The sequence below is a fragment of the Triticum urartu genome, chromosome 1A, assembly GCF_056163025.1.
Source record: "Triticum urartu cultivar PI428250 chromosome 1A, HENAU_Tu73, whole genome shotgun sequence".
Classification (NCBI taxonomy): domain Eukaryota; kingdom Viridiplantae; phylum Streptophyta; class Magnoliopsida; order Poales; family Poaceae; genus Triticum; species Triticum urartu.
Window position 1 is genome coordinate 38,213,235 of NC_141873.1, and position 15,447 is coordinate 38,228,681.

The 15,447-nt window shown below is 48.1% G+C and overlaps 36 non-coding genes across 36 annotated transcripts; all 36 read left to right on the forward strand.

Moving 5' to 3' along the window:
* Positions 1–3,439: 3,439 nt before the first annotated feature.
* LOC147989531 (5S ribosomal RNA) lies at positions 3,440–3,558 on the forward strand. The gene has a single exon (XR_015614363.1). It is a non-coding gene; the product is annotated as a 5S ribosomal RNA (ribosomal RNA).
* A 209-nt stretch (positions 3,559–3,767) lies between these two features.
* LOC147989532 (5S ribosomal RNA) lies at positions 3,768–3,886 on the forward strand. Its single transcript, XR_015614417.1, has one exon. It is a non-coding gene; the product is annotated as a 5S ribosomal RNA (ribosomal RNA).
* Positions 3,887–4,095: 209 nt separating this feature from the next.
* On the forward strand, positions 4,096–4,214 carry LOC147989533 (5S ribosomal RNA). The gene has a single exon (XR_015614127.1). It is a non-coding gene; the product is annotated as a 5S ribosomal RNA (ribosomal RNA).
* A 209-nt stretch (positions 4,215–4,423) lies between these two features.
* Positions 4,424–4,542, forward strand: LOC147989534 (5S ribosomal RNA). Its single transcript, XR_015614218.1, has one exon. It is a non-coding gene; the product is annotated as a 5S ribosomal RNA (ribosomal RNA).
* Positions 4,543–4,751: 209 nt separating this feature from the next.
* On the forward strand, positions 4,752–4,870 carry LOC147989535 (5S ribosomal RNA). The gene has a single exon (XR_015614065.1). It is a non-coding gene; the product is annotated as a 5S ribosomal RNA (ribosomal RNA).
* Positions 4,871–5,231: 361 nt separating this feature from the next.
* On the forward strand, positions 5,232–5,350 carry LOC147989536 (5S ribosomal RNA). Its single transcript, XR_015614875.1, has one exon. It is a non-coding gene; the product is annotated as a 5S ribosomal RNA (ribosomal RNA).
* Positions 5,351–5,559: 209 nt separating this feature from the next.
* Positions 5,560–5,678, forward strand: LOC147989537 (5S ribosomal RNA). Its single transcript, XR_015614365.1, has one exon. It is a non-coding gene; the product is annotated as a 5S ribosomal RNA (ribosomal RNA).
* Positions 5,679–5,887: 209 nt separating this feature from the next.
* On the forward strand, positions 5,888–6,006 carry LOC147989538 (5S ribosomal RNA). Its single transcript, XR_015614366.1, has one exon. It is a non-coding gene; the product is annotated as a 5S ribosomal RNA (ribosomal RNA).
* Positions 6,007–6,215: 209 nt separating this feature from the next.
* On the forward strand, positions 6,216–6,334 carry LOC147989539 (5S ribosomal RNA). The gene has a single exon (XR_015614173.1). It is a non-coding gene; the product is annotated as a 5S ribosomal RNA (ribosomal RNA).
* Positions 6,335–6,543: 209 nt separating this feature from the next.
* Positions 6,544–6,662, forward strand: LOC147989540 (5S ribosomal RNA). Its single transcript, XR_015614418.1, has one exon. It is a non-coding gene; the product is annotated as a 5S ribosomal RNA (ribosomal RNA).
* Positions 6,663–6,871: 209 nt separating this feature from the next.
* LOC147989541 (5S ribosomal RNA) lies at positions 6,872–6,990 on the forward strand. Its single transcript, XR_015614128.1, has one exon. It is a non-coding gene; the product is annotated as a 5S ribosomal RNA (ribosomal RNA).
* Positions 6,991–7,199: 209 nt separating this feature from the next.
* LOC147989542 (5S ribosomal RNA) lies at positions 7,200–7,318 on the forward strand. The gene has a single exon (XR_015614219.1). It is a non-coding gene; the product is annotated as a 5S ribosomal RNA (ribosomal RNA).
* A 209-nt stretch (positions 7,319–7,527) lies between these two features.
* Positions 7,528–7,646, forward strand: LOC147989543 (5S ribosomal RNA). Its single transcript, XR_015614066.1, has one exon. It is a non-coding gene; the product is annotated as a 5S ribosomal RNA (ribosomal RNA).
* Positions 7,647–8,007: 361 nt separating this feature from the next.
* Positions 8,008–8,126, forward strand: LOC147989544 (5S ribosomal RNA). The gene has a single exon (XR_015613995.1). It is a non-coding gene; the product is annotated as a 5S ribosomal RNA (ribosomal RNA).
* Positions 8,127–8,335: 209 nt separating this feature from the next.
* Positions 8,336–8,454, forward strand: LOC147989545 (5S ribosomal RNA). The gene has a single exon (XR_015614367.1). It is a non-coding gene; the product is annotated as a 5S ribosomal RNA (ribosomal RNA).
* Positions 8,455–8,663: 209 nt separating this feature from the next.
* On the forward strand, positions 8,664–8,782 carry LOC147989546 (5S ribosomal RNA). The gene has a single exon (XR_015614368.1). It is a non-coding gene; the product is annotated as a 5S ribosomal RNA (ribosomal RNA).
* A 209-nt stretch (positions 8,783–8,991) lies between these two features.
* LOC147989547 (5S ribosomal RNA) lies at positions 8,992–9,110 on the forward strand. Its single transcript, XR_015614129.1, has one exon. It is a non-coding gene; the product is annotated as a 5S ribosomal RNA (ribosomal RNA).
* A 209-nt stretch (positions 9,111–9,319) lies between these two features.
* Positions 9,320–9,438, forward strand: LOC147989548 (5S ribosomal RNA). The gene has a single exon (XR_015614131.1). It is a non-coding gene; the product is annotated as a 5S ribosomal RNA (ribosomal RNA).
* A 209-nt stretch (positions 9,439–9,647) lies between these two features.
* On the forward strand, positions 9,648–9,766 carry LOC147989549 (5S ribosomal RNA). Its single transcript, XR_015614328.1, has one exon. It is a non-coding gene; the product is annotated as a 5S ribosomal RNA (ribosomal RNA).
* A 209-nt stretch (positions 9,767–9,975) lies between these two features.
* On the forward strand, positions 9,976–10,094 carry LOC147989550 (5S ribosomal RNA). Its single transcript, XR_015614293.1, has one exon. It is a non-coding gene; the product is annotated as a 5S ribosomal RNA (ribosomal RNA).
* A 209-nt stretch (positions 10,095–10,303) lies between these two features.
* Positions 10,304–10,421, forward strand: LOC147989551 (5S ribosomal RNA). The gene has a single exon (XR_015614337.1). It is a non-coding gene; the product is annotated as a 5S ribosomal RNA (ribosomal RNA).
* A 209-nt stretch (positions 10,422–10,630) lies between these two features.
* On the forward strand, positions 10,631–10,749 carry LOC147989552 (5S ribosomal RNA). Its single transcript, XR_015614067.1, has one exon. It is a non-coding gene; the product is annotated as a 5S ribosomal RNA (ribosomal RNA).
* Positions 10,750–10,956: 207 nt separating this feature from the next.
* On the forward strand, positions 10,957–11,075 carry LOC147989553 (5S ribosomal RNA). The gene has a single exon (XR_015614294.1). It is a non-coding gene; the product is annotated as a 5S ribosomal RNA (ribosomal RNA).
* A 209-nt stretch (positions 11,076–11,284) lies between these two features.
* LOC147989554 (5S ribosomal RNA) lies at positions 11,285–11,402 on the forward strand. The gene has a single exon (XR_015614338.1). It is a non-coding gene; the product is annotated as a 5S ribosomal RNA (ribosomal RNA).
* A 209-nt stretch (positions 11,403–11,611) lies between these two features.
* LOC147989555 (5S ribosomal RNA) lies at positions 11,612–11,730 on the forward strand. Its single transcript, XR_015614068.1, has one exon. It is a non-coding gene; the product is annotated as a 5S ribosomal RNA (ribosomal RNA).
* Positions 11,731–11,937: 207 nt separating this feature from the next.
* Positions 11,938–12,056, forward strand: LOC147989556 (5S ribosomal RNA). Its single transcript, XR_015614069.1, has one exon. It is a non-coding gene; the product is annotated as a 5S ribosomal RNA (ribosomal RNA).
* A 209-nt stretch (positions 12,057–12,265) lies between these two features.
* LOC147989557 (5S ribosomal RNA) lies at positions 12,266–12,384 on the forward strand. Its single transcript, XR_015614155.1, has one exon. It is a non-coding gene; the product is annotated as a 5S ribosomal RNA (ribosomal RNA).
* A 208-nt stretch (positions 12,385–12,592) lies between these two features.
* On the forward strand, positions 12,593–12,711 carry LOC147989558 (5S ribosomal RNA). Its single transcript, XR_015614071.1, has one exon. It is a non-coding gene; the product is annotated as a 5S ribosomal RNA (ribosomal RNA).
* Positions 12,712–12,920: 209 nt separating this feature from the next.
* LOC147989559 (5S ribosomal RNA) lies at positions 12,921–13,039 on the forward strand. The gene has a single exon (XR_015614072.1). It is a non-coding gene; the product is annotated as a 5S ribosomal RNA (ribosomal RNA).
* Positions 13,040–13,247: 208 nt separating this feature from the next.
* Positions 13,248–13,366, forward strand: LOC147989560 (5S ribosomal RNA). The gene has a single exon (XR_015614073.1). It is a non-coding gene; the product is annotated as a 5S ribosomal RNA (ribosomal RNA).
* Positions 13,367–13,575: 209 nt separating this feature from the next.
* Positions 13,576–13,694, forward strand: LOC147989561 (5S ribosomal RNA). The gene has a single exon (XR_015614075.1). It is a non-coding gene; the product is annotated as a 5S ribosomal RNA (ribosomal RNA).
* A 209-nt stretch (positions 13,695–13,903) lies between these two features.
* LOC147989562 (5S ribosomal RNA) lies at positions 13,904–14,022 on the forward strand. The gene has a single exon (XR_015614077.1). It is a non-coding gene; the product is annotated as a 5S ribosomal RNA (ribosomal RNA).
* Positions 14,023–14,231: 209 nt separating this feature from the next.
* On the forward strand, positions 14,232–14,350 carry LOC147989563 (5S ribosomal RNA). Its single transcript, XR_015614078.1, has one exon. It is a non-coding gene; the product is annotated as a 5S ribosomal RNA (ribosomal RNA).
* Positions 14,351–14,558: 208 nt separating this feature from the next.
* LOC147989564 (5S ribosomal RNA) lies at positions 14,559–14,677 on the forward strand. The gene has a single exon (XR_015614079.1). It is a non-coding gene; the product is annotated as a 5S ribosomal RNA (ribosomal RNA).
* A 208-nt stretch (positions 14,678–14,885) lies between these two features.
* LOC147989565 (5S ribosomal RNA) lies at positions 14,886–15,004 on the forward strand. Its single transcript, XR_015614080.1, has one exon. It is a non-coding gene; the product is annotated as a 5S ribosomal RNA (ribosomal RNA).
* A 209-nt stretch (positions 15,005–15,213) lies between these two features.
* On the forward strand, positions 15,214–15,332 carry LOC147989566 (5S ribosomal RNA). Its single transcript, XR_015614081.1, has one exon. It is a non-coding gene; the product is annotated as a 5S ribosomal RNA (ribosomal RNA).
* Positions 15,333–15,447: the final 115 nt, after the last annotated feature.

A 15,447-nucleotide genomic window follows, 5' to 3' on the forward strand; every position in this document is an offset into this window, starting at 1 on the left:
ATAAAGGGTCTTTTCATCGCTTTGGCCTGGAGCCGAGTAAGTAAGGACTTTGCCAGGTTTGAACTCCAAAGTCATTTACGCCCAGTATTTCCTTTGATTCTTATAGCCTTCGTGTCAAGGAGCGATGCGAGCGGTCCAATTGCACATCAATAGCAGCTGCTTTTATCTCCGCATTCACTAAACGAAATGCTGAACCCATGTTGGTAATTCCCTCTGTGCTCTACTGTCTTGAACTATTTTCTTTAGTTGACATGGAGGCTTTAGTGCCACGTTCAAGCTAAAAGCTGTGAAAGCAAGTCAAGCAGTGCCAGATGATGATAAAATAGCGGCGCATCCTTCTTTTGAAAAGTGACCAAACGGGACTTTTCAGCATAGTATCAGATGCCTTATTTTGTTAGTTAGGATCTCCTTCTCACTCCAAAGTATGGTTGGTGTATACTCGGCCTTTCCCACTGTAGTTTGGAGCTCACCCTTTATTTACACCGACCCAATCTACAATCAACAAAATGTAATTTTATAAGAAAGAAATCAAGCGAAAGCTAACTGTCAGCTATAAATAAATGCTTTTGCTTTCTATCCAGCAGCTGATGCTTTATGTAGTAAAGAAGGAAATTCTTGGAGTTAGCACGGTACTGAGGTCTCTGGAGCGAGTGACGGATTATATCTTTTGGAACATTAGAGGTTGTGGACAGCACTCATAGCTCCTCTATTTCTCAAGGATCTATGCTTCCTGTTTGCACTCTTTCTAGGTCCAATGCGATAGAGAAGCAGGCAGTGAACGGATTCATCCTGCAAAAGTGGCCATACTAAGAGCTCTGGCTAGTCCTTGCTTCATGAGGTACATACTTCTTCCGGTCTGCTCTGTTGCCGAGCTTCCATTCTCGGACACCTACATTCCCAAGAGGCTAGGGCAGGGCAAATACATGAAGTCGGAATGATTCCCACACCTGGATTGAATGCTCCGCCAAAGTAAACCTAAACAATTAATTGAAGGAAGTGTAGCCCGGCATCGATTTCACGTGTCGGTTGCCCAACCCAATAAGTAGTAGTTTTTGAATGATTCGCGTTAGCCGGGAGTTAGAGATGTACTTTCTATTTCAATGAAGTAACCAACCAAAAGAGAGTGCTAAAGGAGTCATTCAGAAGTGAGTGAAGGGGCGCAGAAAAAAGCTGGTGAGCAAAGAAAGCTAAAATTGTTAATTAAACGGGCCTTGTTAATGAAGTATTTCGTTACCTTCCTTTATTCTGATTTTGACCATTTAGTTGAACTGACTCTGTTAATTCGCTCTCACGGTAATTGGATTGCGATTTCCTCTGGATTCAATCTCAATGACTGCTAGGATTTCTTTCTACTTCTATTTGTGGCATATAGAATTTTACGATAGATGAAGCGGAAGAAGGAACAAGGCTTGAAGGCGGATTAGCAAGGGAATGAATCTGATGAAGCTGTTCCTCCGCTAGAATAAGGGGGGCATGATCGCTGATTTGACCGGGCAGACCAGATGAGCGAGATTGATTGAAAGCGCTGTGCCAACTTGCGTACAAGATTTTTAGACTAGTAAATCCTCTTCACAAGTTATTTCGTACAGGCTATTCAAGGTCTATTGGCTTTATTGCTTATGTGGTACTTCGACCGCGAAGCCTCGCTTATGCACCGAGAAAGATCGTAGATAGGAAAGATCTGTTATGCACCAACGACGGCCCCTTCTCTTTACCTTTATCGTCTCATACCTCAGTCCATTGCTGGCTTGAATGCTGTCTCTCTTCTTCTTTGCTCGCGAGAGTGAATAAGAGGACGACCCACCGGGGGGAGGATGGAATGAGTCGGCAAGGGGATCAACCATCTTCTTTCAGTAAAGGCCCACACATTATCCTTAATATTGGGATAAAAGGACTCTGAAGAAGGAAACTCTCTTCCCGTCTTGCGTAACTGACCACTGCAAATCAAGTCGAAAGTGCTTATATGCTTAACACGTTTTTGTCTCAATGACAGGCCGCTTGAACATTGTCTGATTTTTTTTTAAGAGACTCGATCTTATGTATCTACTTATTGTCTTTTTGCCTTTGCTCGGTAGTTCCGTAGCCGGTTTTTTCGGACGTTTTCTAGGATCTGAAGGAACCGCTATAATGACCACCACGTGCGTTTCATTTTCTTCGATCTTATCTTTTCTTGCTTTTTATGAAGTCGCACTGGGAGCTAGTGCTTGCTATCTCAGAATAGCTCCATGGATCTCATCGGAAATGTTTGATGCTTCTTGGGGCTTCTTTGGCGATCGTGAAGTCACCGGATGAATTGCCGAGTAGATAGATCAGATCCGGACGCTGCAGTTGTTCCGCGGTGATACGGACTCGACCCGCTCCTACCCACCCTGGGGTATCATAGCATGTCGGGAATCGAGGGGGGACATACTGGACGTAACTACTCCCGTCGGTTGGGGGCTCTGCCGCCCTGCCTTTCGATCGATACACAGTTGAGGAGGCCGATCACGAACGTGACAGGTGTGGGAGCGATCCTGGGAAGGCAAGGCTAAGACGGCGCCTTGCATATGGGTAGCAAGAGGGCGCTTATGCCCCGACGGTGGGGCCTTATGGGGAAGGGCCCAGCCCAATAGGGACAGCACACCCCCCACTTTAAGCGCATCTCTGTATCGACTGAATAACTCTATCTAAGGGTGACGTCGGTGGAACCGGTGAACCACGCGAGCTGGTTAGATGCGTGGGGCAGAGGGCTCGTAGTACCCCCCTTTTCTTGATCCAGCCTTTTCTTCGCTTCGGTAGTTAATCACCTAAAATCCAAGGGAGGCTGGCCTGCACGCCATACCTATACCCATACAGTGCCAGGCAGGCGGTGGACTCATTTTTGGATTAGGGAAGGGAAGAAGGGGCCTAAGCACGGCAGATGCCGTACACTTGAGTGGCAAAGGAAAGCGAGACCGTACTTCTTTTGCCAGGCCTGTTCTGACATAAGGTTCCCGCAGAAGATCAAGTTGGTGAGCCGTGTGATGGGAAACCTTCCCGCACGGTTCGGAGAGCACTGAAGACGAATGAGAGGTTCACCACCACATCATTGCAAGGGGAGCTCGCTCGATTCGCAGATTGGCCTGACTCGTAATTCACTTTTGACTCTGTGTTCGATAGCCTGACCGTAGTGATGTTAATTGTGGTTACATTCATAAGTAGCTTGGTCCATCTTTATTCCATTTCATATATGTCTGAGGATCCGCATAGCCCTCGATTTATGTGTTATTTATCCATTTTTACTTTTTTTATGCTAATGTTGGTGACTGGAGATAACTTTCTTCAATTATTCCTGGGATGGGAGGGAGTAGGTCTTGCTTCATATTTGTTAATTCATTTCTGGTTTACACGACTTCAGGCGGATAAAGCTGCTATAAATGAAGTGAAGTGAAGTGAATGGGATGGGTGGGGGTAACATGTCGGATGCGATCATACCAGCACTAAAGCACCGGATCCCATCAGAACTCCGAAGTTAAGCGTGCTTGGGTGAGAGTAGTACAAGGATGGGTGACCTCCTGGGAAGTCCTCGTGTTGCATTCCCTTTTTAATTTTTTTTTGCGCGGCGTGCAAAAGAAAACTCACGGCCGCGACATATATTTACCACGTTTTATTATTTTGCACGTTTGCGGTAAGTTTTAGCTCGTTGGTCATTATTCACGCGTGTAGCGGCGGGGAAAGCAAAGTACGATCGTCTTTGTAGTGGAGCTGGGAGGGGCAAGCATAAGGGACGAAGACGGGGGTAACATGTCGGATGCGATCATACCAGCACTAAAGCACCGGATCCCATCAAAACTCCGAAGTTAAGCGTGCTTGGGTGAGAGTAGTACAAGGATGGGTGACCTCCTGGGAAGTCCTCGTGTTGCATTCCCTTTTTAATTTTTTTTTGCGCGGCGTGCAAAAGAAAACTCACGGCCGCGACATATATTTACCACGTTTTATTATTTTGCACGTTTGCGGTAAGTTTTAGCTCGTTGGTCATTATTCACGCGTGTAGCGGCGGGCAAAGCAAAGTACGATCGTCTTTGTAGTGGAGCTGGGAGGGGCAAGCATAAGGGACGAAGACGGGGGTAACATGTCGGATGCGATCATACCAGCACTAAAGCACCGGATCCCATCAGAACTCCGAAGTTAAGCGTGCTCGGGCGAGAGTAGTACTAGGATGGGTGACCTCCTGGGAAGTCCTCGTGTTGCATTCCCTTTTTAATTTTTTTTTGCGCGGCGTGCAAAAGAAAACTCACGGCCGCGACATATATTTACCACGTTTTATTATTTTGCACGTTTGCGGTAAGTTTTAGCTCGTTGGTCATTATTCACGCGTGTAGCGGCGGGCAAAGCAAAGTACAATCGTCTTTGTAGTGGAGCTGGGAGGGGCAAGCATAAGGGACGAAGACGGGGGTAACATGTCGGATGCGATCATACCAGCACTAAAGCACCGGATCCCATCAGAACTCTGAAGTTAAGCGTGCTCGGGCGAGAGTAGTACTAGGATGGGTGACCTCCTGGGAAGTCCTCGTGTTGCATTCCCTTTTTAATTTTTTTTTGCGCGGCGTGCAAAAGAAAACTCACGGCCGCGACATATATTTACCACGTTTTATTATTTTGCACGTTTGCGGTAAGTTTTAGCTCGTTGGTCATTATTCACGCGTGTAGCGGCGGGCAAAGCAAAGTACAATCGTCTTTGTAGTGGAGCTGGGAGGGGCAAGCATAAGGGACGAAGACGGGGGTAACATGTCGGATGCGATCATACCAGCACTAAAGCACCGGATCCCATCAGAACTCCGAAGTTAAGCGTGCTTGGGCGAGAGTAGTACTAGGATGGGTGACCTCCTGGGAAGTCCTCGTGTTGCATTCCCTTTTTAATTTTTTTTTGCGCGGCGTGCAAAAGAAAACTCACGGCCGCGACATATATTTACCACGTTTTATTATTTTGCACGTTTGCGGTAAGTTTTAGCTCGTTGGTCATTATTCACGCGTGTAGCGGCGGGCAAAGCAAAGTACAATCGTCTTTGTAATTTTTTTTTGCGCGGCGTGCAAAAGAAAACTCACGGCCGCGACATATATTTACCACGTTTTATTCTTTTGCACGTTTGCGGTAAGTTTTAGCTCGTTGGTCATTATTCACGCGTGTAGCGGCGGGGAAAGCAAAGTACGATCGTCTTTGTAGTGGAGCTGGGAGGGGCAAGCATAAGGGACGAAGACGGGGGTAACATGTCGGATGCGATCATACCAGCACTAAAGCACCGGATCCCATCAGAACTCCGAAGTTAAGCGTGCTTGGGCGAGAGTAGTACTAGGGTGGGTGACCTCCTGGGAAGTCCTCGTGTTGCATTCCCTTTTTAATTTTCTTTTGCGCGGCGTGCAAAAGAAAACTCACGGCCGCGACATATATTTACCACGTTTTATTATTTTGCACGTTTGCGGTAAGTTTTAGCTCGTTGGTCATTATTCACGCGTGTAGCGGCGGGCAAAGCAAAGTACAATCGTCTTTGTAGTGGAGCTGGGAGGGGCAAGCATAAGGGACGAAGACGGGGGTAACATGTCGGATGCGATCATACCAGCACTAAAGCACCGGATCCCATCAGAACTCCGAAGTTAAGCGTGCTTGGGTGAGAGTAGTACAAGGATGGGTGACCTCCTGGGAAGTCCTCGTGTTGCATTCCCTTTTTAATTTTTTTTTGCGCGGCGTGCAAAAGAAAACTCACGGCCGCGACATATATTTACCACGTTTTATTATTTTGCACGTTTGCGGTAAGTTTTAGCTCGTTGGTCATTATTCACGCGTGTAGCGGCGGGCAAAGCAAAGTACAATCGTCTTTGTAGTGGAGCTGGGAGGGGCAAGCATAAGGGACGAAGACGGGGGTAACATGTCGGATGCGATCATACCAGCACTAAAGCACCGGATCCCATCAGAACTCCGAAGTTAAGCGTGCTTGGGTGAGAGTAGTACAAGGATGGGTGACCTCCTGGGAAGTCCTCGTGTTGCATTCCCTTTTTAATTTTTTTTTGCGCGGCGTGCAAAAGAAAACTCACGGCCGCGACATATATTTACCACGTTTTATTATTTTGCACGTTTGCGGTAAGTTTTAGCTCGTTGGTCATTATTCACGCGTGTAGCGGCGGGCAAAGCAAAGTACAATCGTCTTTGTAGTGGAGCTGGGAGGGGCAAGCATAAGGGACGAAGACGGGGGTAACATGTCGGATGTGATCATACCAGCACTAAAGCACCGGATCCCATCAGAACTCCGAAGTTAAGCGTGCTCGGGCGAGAGTAGTACTAGGATGGGTGACCTCCTGGGAAGTCCTCGTGTTGCATTCCCTTTTTAATTTTTTTTTGCGCGGCGTGCAAAAGAAAACTCACGGCCGCGACATATATTTACCACGTTTTATTATTTTGCACGTTTGCGGTAAGTTTTAGCTCGTTGGTCATTATTCACGCGTGTAGCGGCGGGGAAAGCAAAGTACGATCGTCTTTGTAGTGGAGCTGGGAGGGGCAAGCATAAGGGACGAAGACGGGGGTAACATGTCGGATGCGATCATACCAGCACTAAAGCACCGGATCCCATCAAAACTCCGAAGTTAAGCGTGCTTGGGTGAGAGTAGTACAAGGATGGGTGACCTCCTGGGAAGTCCTCGTGTTGCATTCCCTTTTTAATTTTTTTTTGCGCGGCGTGCAAAAGAAAACTCACGGCCGCGACATATATTTACCACGTTTTATTATTTTGCACGTTTGCGGTAAGTTTTAGCTCGTTGGTCATTATTCACGCGTGTAGCGGCGGGCAAAGCAAAGTACGATCGTCTTTGTAGTGGAGCTGGGAGGGGCAAGCATAAGGGACGAAGACGGGGGTAACATGTCGGATGCGATCATACCAGCACTAAAGCACCGGATCCCATCAGAACTCCGAAGTTAAGCGTGCTCGGGCGAGAGTAGTACTAGGATGGGTGACCTCCTGGGAAGTCCTCGTGTTGCATTCCCTTTTTAATTTTTTTTTGCGCGGCGTGCAAAAGAAAACTCACGGCCGCGACATATATTTACCACGTTTTATTATTTTGCACGTTTGCGGTAAGTTTTAGCTCGTTGGTCATTATTCACGCGTGTAGCGGCGGGCAAAGCAAAGTACAATCGTCTTTGTAGTGGAGCTGGGAGGGGCAAGCATAAGGGACGAAGACGGGGGTAACATGTCGGATGCGATCATACCAGCACTAAAGCACCGGATCCCATCAGAACTCTGAAGTTAAGCGTGCTCGGGCGAGAGTAGTACTAGGATGGGTGACCTCCTGGGAAGTCCTCGTGTTGCATTCCCTTTTTAATTTTTTTTTGCGCGGCGTGCAAAAGAAAACTCACGGCCGTGACATATATTTACCACGTTTTATTATTTTGCACGTTTGCGGTAAGTTTTAGCTCGTTGGTCATTATTCACGCGTGTAGCGGCGGGCAAAGCAAAGTACAATCGTCTTTGTAGTGGAGCTGGGAGGGGCAAGCATAAGGGACGAAGACGGGGGTAACATGTCGGATGCGATCATACCAGCACTAAAGCACCGGATCCCATCAGAACTCCGAAGTTAAGCGTGCTTGGGCGAGAGTAGTACTAGGATGGGTGACCTCCTGGGAAGTCCTCGTGTTGCATTCCCTTTTTAATTTTTTTTTGCGCGGCGTGCAAAAGAAAACTCACGGCCGCGACATATATTTACCACGTTTTATTATTTTGCACGTTTGCGGTAAGTTTTAGCTCGTTGGTCATTATTCACGCGTGTAGCGGCGGGCAAAGCAAAGTACAATCGTCTTTGTAATTTTTTTTTGCGCGGCGTGCAAAAGAAAACTCACGGCCGCGACATATATTTACCACGTTTTATTCTTTTGCACGTTTGCGGTAAGTTTTAGCTCGTTGGTCATTATTCACGCGTGTAGCGGCGGGGAAAGCAAAGTACGATCGTCTTTGTAGTGGAGCTGGGAGGGGCAAGCATAAGGGACGAAGACGGGGGTAACATGTCGGATGCGATCATACCAGCACTAAAGCACCGGATCCCATCAGAACTCCGAAGTTAAGCGTGCTTGGGCGAGAGTAGTACTAGGGTGGGTGACCTCCTGGGAAGTCCTCGTGTTGCATTCCCTTTTTAATTTTCTTTTGCGCGGCGTGCAAAAGAAAACTCACGGCCGCGACATATATTTACCACGTTTTATTATTTTGCACGTTTGCGGTAAGTTTTAGCTCGTTGGTCATTATTCACGCGTGTAGCGGCGGGCAAAGCAAAGTACAATCGTCTTTGTAGTGGAGCTGGGAGGGGCAAGCATAAGGGACGAAGACGGGGGTAACATGTCGGATGCGATCATACCAGCACTAAAGCACCGGATCCCATCAGAACTCCGAAGTTAAGCGTGCTTGGGTGAGAGTAGTACAAGGATGGGTGACCTCCTGGGAAGTCCTCGTGTTGCATTCCCTTTTTAATTTTTTTTTGCGCGGCGTGCAAAAGAAAACTCACGGCCGCGACATATATTTACCACGTTTTATTATTTTGCACGTTTGCGGTAAGTTTTAGCTCGTTGGTCATTATTCACGCGTGTAGCGGCGGGCAAAGCAAAGTACAATCGTCTTTGTAGTGGAGCTGGGAGGGGCAAGCATAAGGGACGAAGACGGGGGTAACATGTCGGATGCGATCATACCAGCACTAAAGCACCGGATCCCATCAGAACTCCGAAGTTAAGCGTGCTTGGGTGAGAGTAGTACAAGGATGGGTGACCTCCTGGGAAGTCCTCGTGTTGCATTCCCTTTTTAATTTTTTTTTGCGCGGCGTGCAAAAGAAAACTCACGGCCGCGACATATATTTACCACGTTTTATTATTTTGCACGTTTGCGGTAAGTTTTAGCTCGTTGGTCATTATTCACGCGTGTAGCGGCGGGCAAAGCAAAGTACAATCGTCTTTGTAGTGGAGCTGGGAGGGGCAAGCATAAGGGACGAAGACGGGGGTAACATGTCGGATGCGATCATACCAGCACTAAAGCACCGGATCCCATCAGAACTCCGAAGTTAAGCGTGCTCGGGCGAGAGTAGTACTAGGATGGGTGACCTCCTGGGAAGTCCTCGTGTTGCATTCCCTTTTTAATTTTTTTTTGCGCGGCGTGCAAAAGAAAACTCACGGCCGCGACATATATTTACCACGTTTTATTATTTTGCACGTTTGCGGTAAGTTTTAGCTCGTTGGTCATTATTCACGCGTGTAGCGGCGGGGAAAGCAAAGTACAATCGTCTTTGTAGTGGAGCTGGGAGGGGCAAGCATAAGGGACGAAGACGGGGGTAACATGTCGGATGCGATCATACCAGCACTAAAGCACCGGATCCCATCAGAACTCCGAAGTTAAGCGTGCTCGGGCGAGAGTAGTACTAGGATGGGTGACCTCCTGGGAAGTCCTCGTGTTGCATTCCCTTTTTAATTTTTTTTTGCGCGGCGTGCAAAAGAAAACTCACGGCCGCGACATATATTTACCACGTTTTATTATTTTGCACGTTTGCGGTAAGTTTTAGCTCGTTGGTCATTATTCACGCGTGTAGCGGCGGGCAAAGCAAAGTACAATCGTCTTTATAGTGGAGCTGGGAGGGGCAAGCATAAGGGACGAAGACGGGGGTAACATGTCGGATGCGATCATACCAGCACTAAAGCACCGGATCCCATCAGAACTCCGAAGTTAAGCGTGCTTGGGCGAGAGTAGTACTAGGATGGGTGACCTCCTGGGAAGTCCTCGTGTTTCATTCCCTTTTTAATTTTTTTTTGCGCGGCGTGCAAAAGAAAACTCACGGCCGCGACATATATTTACCACGTTTTATTATTTTGCACGTTTGCGGTAAGTTTTAGCTCGTTGGTCATTATTCACGCGTGTAGCGGCGGGCAAAGCAAAGTACAACCGTCTTTGTAGTGGAGCTGGGAGGGGCAAGCATAAGGGACGAAGACGGGGGTAACATGTCGGATGCGATCATACCAGCACTTAAGCACCGGATCCCATCAGAACTCCGAAGTTAAGCGTGCTTGGGCGAGAGTAGTACTAGGATGGCTGACCTCCTGGGAAGTCCTCGTGTTGCATTCCCTTTTTAATTTTTTTTTGCGTGGCGTGCAAAAGAAAACTCACGGCCGCGACATATATTTACCACGTTTTATTATTTTGCACGTTTGCGGTAAGTTTTAGCTCGTTGGTCATTATTCACGCGTGTAGCGGCGGGCAAAGCAAAGTACAACCGTCTTTGTAGTGGAGCTGGGAGGGGCAAGCATAAGGGACGAAGACGGGGGTAACATGTCGGATGCGATCATACCAGCACTAAACACCGGATCCCATCAGAACTCCGAAGTTAAGCGTGCTTGGGCGAGAGTAGTACTAGGATGGGTGACCTCCTGGGAAGTCCTCGTGTTGCATTCCCTTTTTGATTTTTTTTTGCGCGGCGTGCAAAAGAAAACTCACGGCCGCGACATATATTTACCACGTTTTATTATTTTGCACGTTTGCGGTAAGTTTTAGCTCGTTGGTCATTATTCACGCGTGTAGCGGCGGGCAAAGCAAAGTACAATCGTCTTTGTAGTGGAGCTGGGAGGGGCAAGCATAAGGGACGAAGACGGGGGTAACATGTCGGATGCGATCATACCAGCACTAAAGCACCGGATCCCATCAGAACTCCGAAGTTAAGCGTGCTTGGGCGAGAGTAGTACTAGGATGGGTGACCTCCTGGGAAGTCCTCGTGTTGCATTCCCTTTTTAATTTTTTTTGCGCGCTTGCAAAAGAAAACTCACGGCCGCGACATATATTTACCACGTTTTATTATTTTGCACGTTTGCGGTAAGTTTTAGCTCGTTGGTCATTATTCACGCGTGTAGCGGCGGGCAAAGCAAAGTACAACCGTCTTTGTAGTGGAGCTGGGAGGGGCAAGCATAAGGGACGAAGACGGGGGTAACATGTCGGATGCGATCATACCAGCACTTAAGCACCGGATCCCATCAGAACTCCGAAGTTAAGCGTGCTTGGGCGAGAGTAGTACTAGGATGGCTGACCTCCTGGGAAGTCCTCGTGTTGCATTCCCTTTTTAATTTTTTTTTGCGCGGCGTGCAAAAGAAAACTCACGGCCGCGACATATATTTACCACGTTTTATTATTTTGCACGTTTGCGGTAAGTTTTAGCTCGTTGGTCATTATTCACGCGTGTAGCGGCGGGCAAAGCAAAGTACAACCGTCTTTGTAGTGGAGCTGGGAGGGGCAAGCATAAGGGACGAAGACGGGGGTAACATGTCGGATGCGATCATACCAGCACTAAACACCGGATCCCATCAGAACTCCGAAGTTAAGCGTGCTTGGGCGAGAGTAGTACTAGGATGGGTGACCTCCTGGGAAGTCCTCGTGTTGCATTCCCTTTTTAATTTTTTTTTGCGCGGCGTGCAAAAGAAAACTCACGGCCGCGACATATATTTACCACGTTTTATTATTTTGCACGTTTGCGGTAAGTTTTAGCTCGTTGGTCATTATTCACGCGTGTAGCGGCGGGCAAAGCAAAGTACAATCGTCTTTGTAGTGGAGCTGGGAGGGGCAAGCATAAGGGACGAAGACGGGGGTAACATGTCGGATGCGATCATACCAGCACTAAAGCACCGGATCCCATCAGAACTCCGAAGTTAAGCGTGCTTGGGCGAGAGTAGTACTAGGATGGGTGACCTCCTGGGAAGTCCTCGTGTTGCATTCCCTTTTTAATTTTTTTTGCGCGCGTGCAAAAGAAAACTCACGGCCGCGACATATATTTACCACGTTTTATTATTTTGCACGTTTGCGGTAAGTTTTAGCTCGTTGGTCATTATTCACGCGTGTAGCGGCGGGCAAAGCAAAGTACAATCGTCTTTGTAGTGGAGCTGGGAGGGGCAACCATAAGGGACGAAGACGGGGGTAACATGTCGGATGCGATCATACCAGCACTAAAGCACCGGATCCCATCAGAACTCCGAAGTTAAGCGTGCTTGGGCGAGAGTAGTACTAGGATGGGTGACCTCCTGGGAAGTCCTCGTGTTGCATTCCCTTTTTAATTTTTTTTTGCGCGGCGTGCAAAAGAAAACTCACGGCCGCGACATATATTTACCACGTTTTATTATTTTGCACGTTTGCGGTAAGTTTTAGCTCGTTGGTCATTATTCACGCGTGTTGCGGCGGGCAAAGCAAAGTACAATCGTCTTTGTAGTGGAGCTGGGAGGGGCAAGCATAAGGGACGAAGACGGGGGTAACATGTCGGATGCGATCATACCAGCACTAAAGCACCGGATCTCATCAGAACTCCGAAGTTAAGCGTGCTTGGGCGAGAGTAGTACTAGGATGGGTGACCTCCTGGGAAGTCCTCGTGTTGCATTCCCTTTTTAATTTTTTTTGCGCGGCGTGCAAAAAAAAACTCACGGCCGCGACATATATTTACCACGTTTTATTATTTTGCACGTTTGCGGTAAGTTTTAGCTCGTTGGTCATTATTCACGCGTGTAGCGGCGGGCAAAGCAAAGTACGATCGTCTTTGTAGTGGAGCTGGGAGGGGCAACCATAAGGGACGAAGACGGGGGTAACATGTCGGATGCGATCATACCAGCACTAAAGCACCGGATCCCATCAGAACTCCGAAGTTAAGCGTGCTTGGGCGAGAGTAGTACTAGGATGGGTGACCTCCTGGGAAGTCCTCGTGTTGCATTCCCTTTTTAATTTTTTTTTGCGCGGCGTGCAAAAGAAAACTCACGGCCGCGACATATATTTACCACGTTTTATTATTTTGCACGTTTGCGGTAAGTTTTAGCTCGTTGGTCATTATTCACGCGTGTTGCGGCGGGCAAAGCAAAGTACAATCGTCTTTGTAGTGGAGCTGGGAGGGGCAAGCATAAGGGACGAAGACGGGGGTAACATGTCGGATGCGATCATACCAGCACTAAAGCACCGGATCCCATCAGAACTCCGAAGTTAAGCGTGCTTGGGCGAGAGTAGTACTAGGATGGGTGACCTCCTGGGAAGTCCTCGTGTTGCATTCCCTTTTTAATTTTTTTTGCGCGGCGTGCAAAAAAAAACTCACGGCCGCGACATATATTTACCACGTTTTATTATTTTGCACGTTTGCGGTAAGTTTTAGCTCGTTGGTCATTATTCACGCGTGTAGCGGCGGGGAAAGCAAAGTACGATCGTCTTTGTAGTGGAGCTGGGAGGGGCAAGCATAAGGGACGAAGACGGGGGTAACATGTCGGATGCGATCATACCAGCACTAAAGCACCGGATCCCATCAGAACTCCGAAGTTAAGCGTGCTTGGGCGAGAGTAGTACTAGGATGGGTGACCTCCTGGGAAGTCCTCGTGTTGCATTCCCTTTTTAATTTTTTTTTGCGCGGCGTGCAAAAGAAAACTCACGGCCGCGACATATATTTACCACGTTTTATTATTTTACACGTTTGCGGTAAGTTTTAGCTCGTTGGTCATTATTCACGCGTGTAGCGGCGGGGAAAGCCAAGTACGATCGTCTTTGTAGTGGAGCTGGGAGGGGCAAGCATAAGGGACGAAGACGGGGGTAACATGTCGGATGCGATCATACCAGCACTAAAGCACCGGATCCCATCAGAACTCCGAAGTTAAGCGTGCTTGGGCGAGAGTAGTACTAGGATGGGTGACCTCCTGGGAAGTCCTCGTGTTGCATTCCCTTTTTAAAATTTTTTTGCGCGGCGTGCAAAAGAAAGCTCACGGCCGCGACATATATTTACCACGTTTTATTATTTTGCACGTTTGCGGTAAGTTTTAGCTCGTTGGTCATTATTCACGCGTGTAGCGGCGGGGAAAGCAAAGTACGATCGTCTTTGTAGTGGAGCTGGGAGGGGCAAGCATAAGGGACGAAGACGGGGGTAACATGTCGGATGCGATCATACCAGCACTAAAGCACCGGATCCCATCAGAACTCCGAAGTTAAGCGTGCTTGGGCGAGAGTAGTACTAGGATGGGTGACCTCCTGGGAAGTCCTCGTGTTGCATTCCCTTTTTAATTTTTTTTTGCGCGGCGTGCAAAAGAAAACTCACGGCCGCGACATATATTTACCACGTTTTATTATTTTGCACGTTTGCGGTAAGTTTTAGCTCGTTGGTCATTATTCACGCGTGTTGCGGCGGGCAAAGCAAAGTACAATCGTCTTTGTAGTGGAGCTGGGAGGGGCAAGCATAAGGGACGAAGACGGGGGTAACATGTCGGATGCGATCATACCAGCACTAAAGCACCGGATCCCATCAGAACTCCGAAGTTAAGCGTGCTTGGGCGAGAGTAGTACTAGGATGGGTGACCTCCTGGGAAGTCCTCGTGTTGCATTCCCTTTTTAATTTTTTTTGCGCGGCGTGCAAAAGAAAACTCACGGCCGCGACATATATTTACCACGTTTTATTATTTTGCACGTTTGCGGTAAGTTTTAGCTCGTTGGTCATTATTCACGCGTGTAGCGGCGGGCAAAGCAAAGTACAACCGTCTTTGTAGTGGAGCTGGGAGGGGCAAGCATAAGGGACGAAGACGGGGGTAACATGTCGGATGCGATCATACCAGCACTAAAGCACCGGATCCCATCAGAACTCCGAAGTTAAGCGTGCTTGGGCGAGAGTAGTACTAGGATGGGTGACCTCCTGGGAAGTCCTCGTGTTGCATTCCCTTTTTAATTTTTTTTGCGCGGCGTGCAAAAGAAAACTCACGGCCGCGACATATATTTACCACGTTTTATTATTTTGCACGTTTGCGGTAAGTTTTAGCTCGTTGGTCATTATTCACGCGTGTAGCGGCGGGCAAAGCAAAGTACAACCGTCTTTGTAGTGGAGCTGGGAGGGGCAAGCATAAGGGACGAAGACGGGGGTAACATGTCGGATGCGATCATACCAGCACTAAAGCACCGGATCCCATCAGAACTCCGAAGTTAAGCGTGCTTGGGCGAGAGTAGTACTAGGATGGGTGACCTCCTGGGAAGTCCTCGTGTTGCATTCCCTTTTTAATTTTCTTTTGCGCGGCGTGCAAAAGAAAACTCACGGCCGCGACATATATTTACCACGTTTTATTATTTTGCACGTTTGCGGTAAGTTTTAGCTCGTTGGTCATTATTCACGCGTGTAGCGGCGGGCAAAGCAAAGTACAATTGTCTTTGTAGTGGAGCTGGGAGGGGCAAGCATAAGGGACGAAGACGGGGGTAACATGTCGGATGCGATCATACCAGCACTAAAGCACCGGATCCCATCAGAACTCCGAAGTTAAGCGTGCTTGGGCGAGAGTAGTACTAGGATGGGTGACCTCCTGGGAAGTCCTCGTGTTGCATTCCCTTTTTAATTTTTTTTTGCGCGGCGTGCAAAAGAAAACTCACGGCCGCGACATATATTTACCACGTTTTATTATTTTGCACGTTTGCGGTAAGTTTTAGCTCGTTGGTCATTATT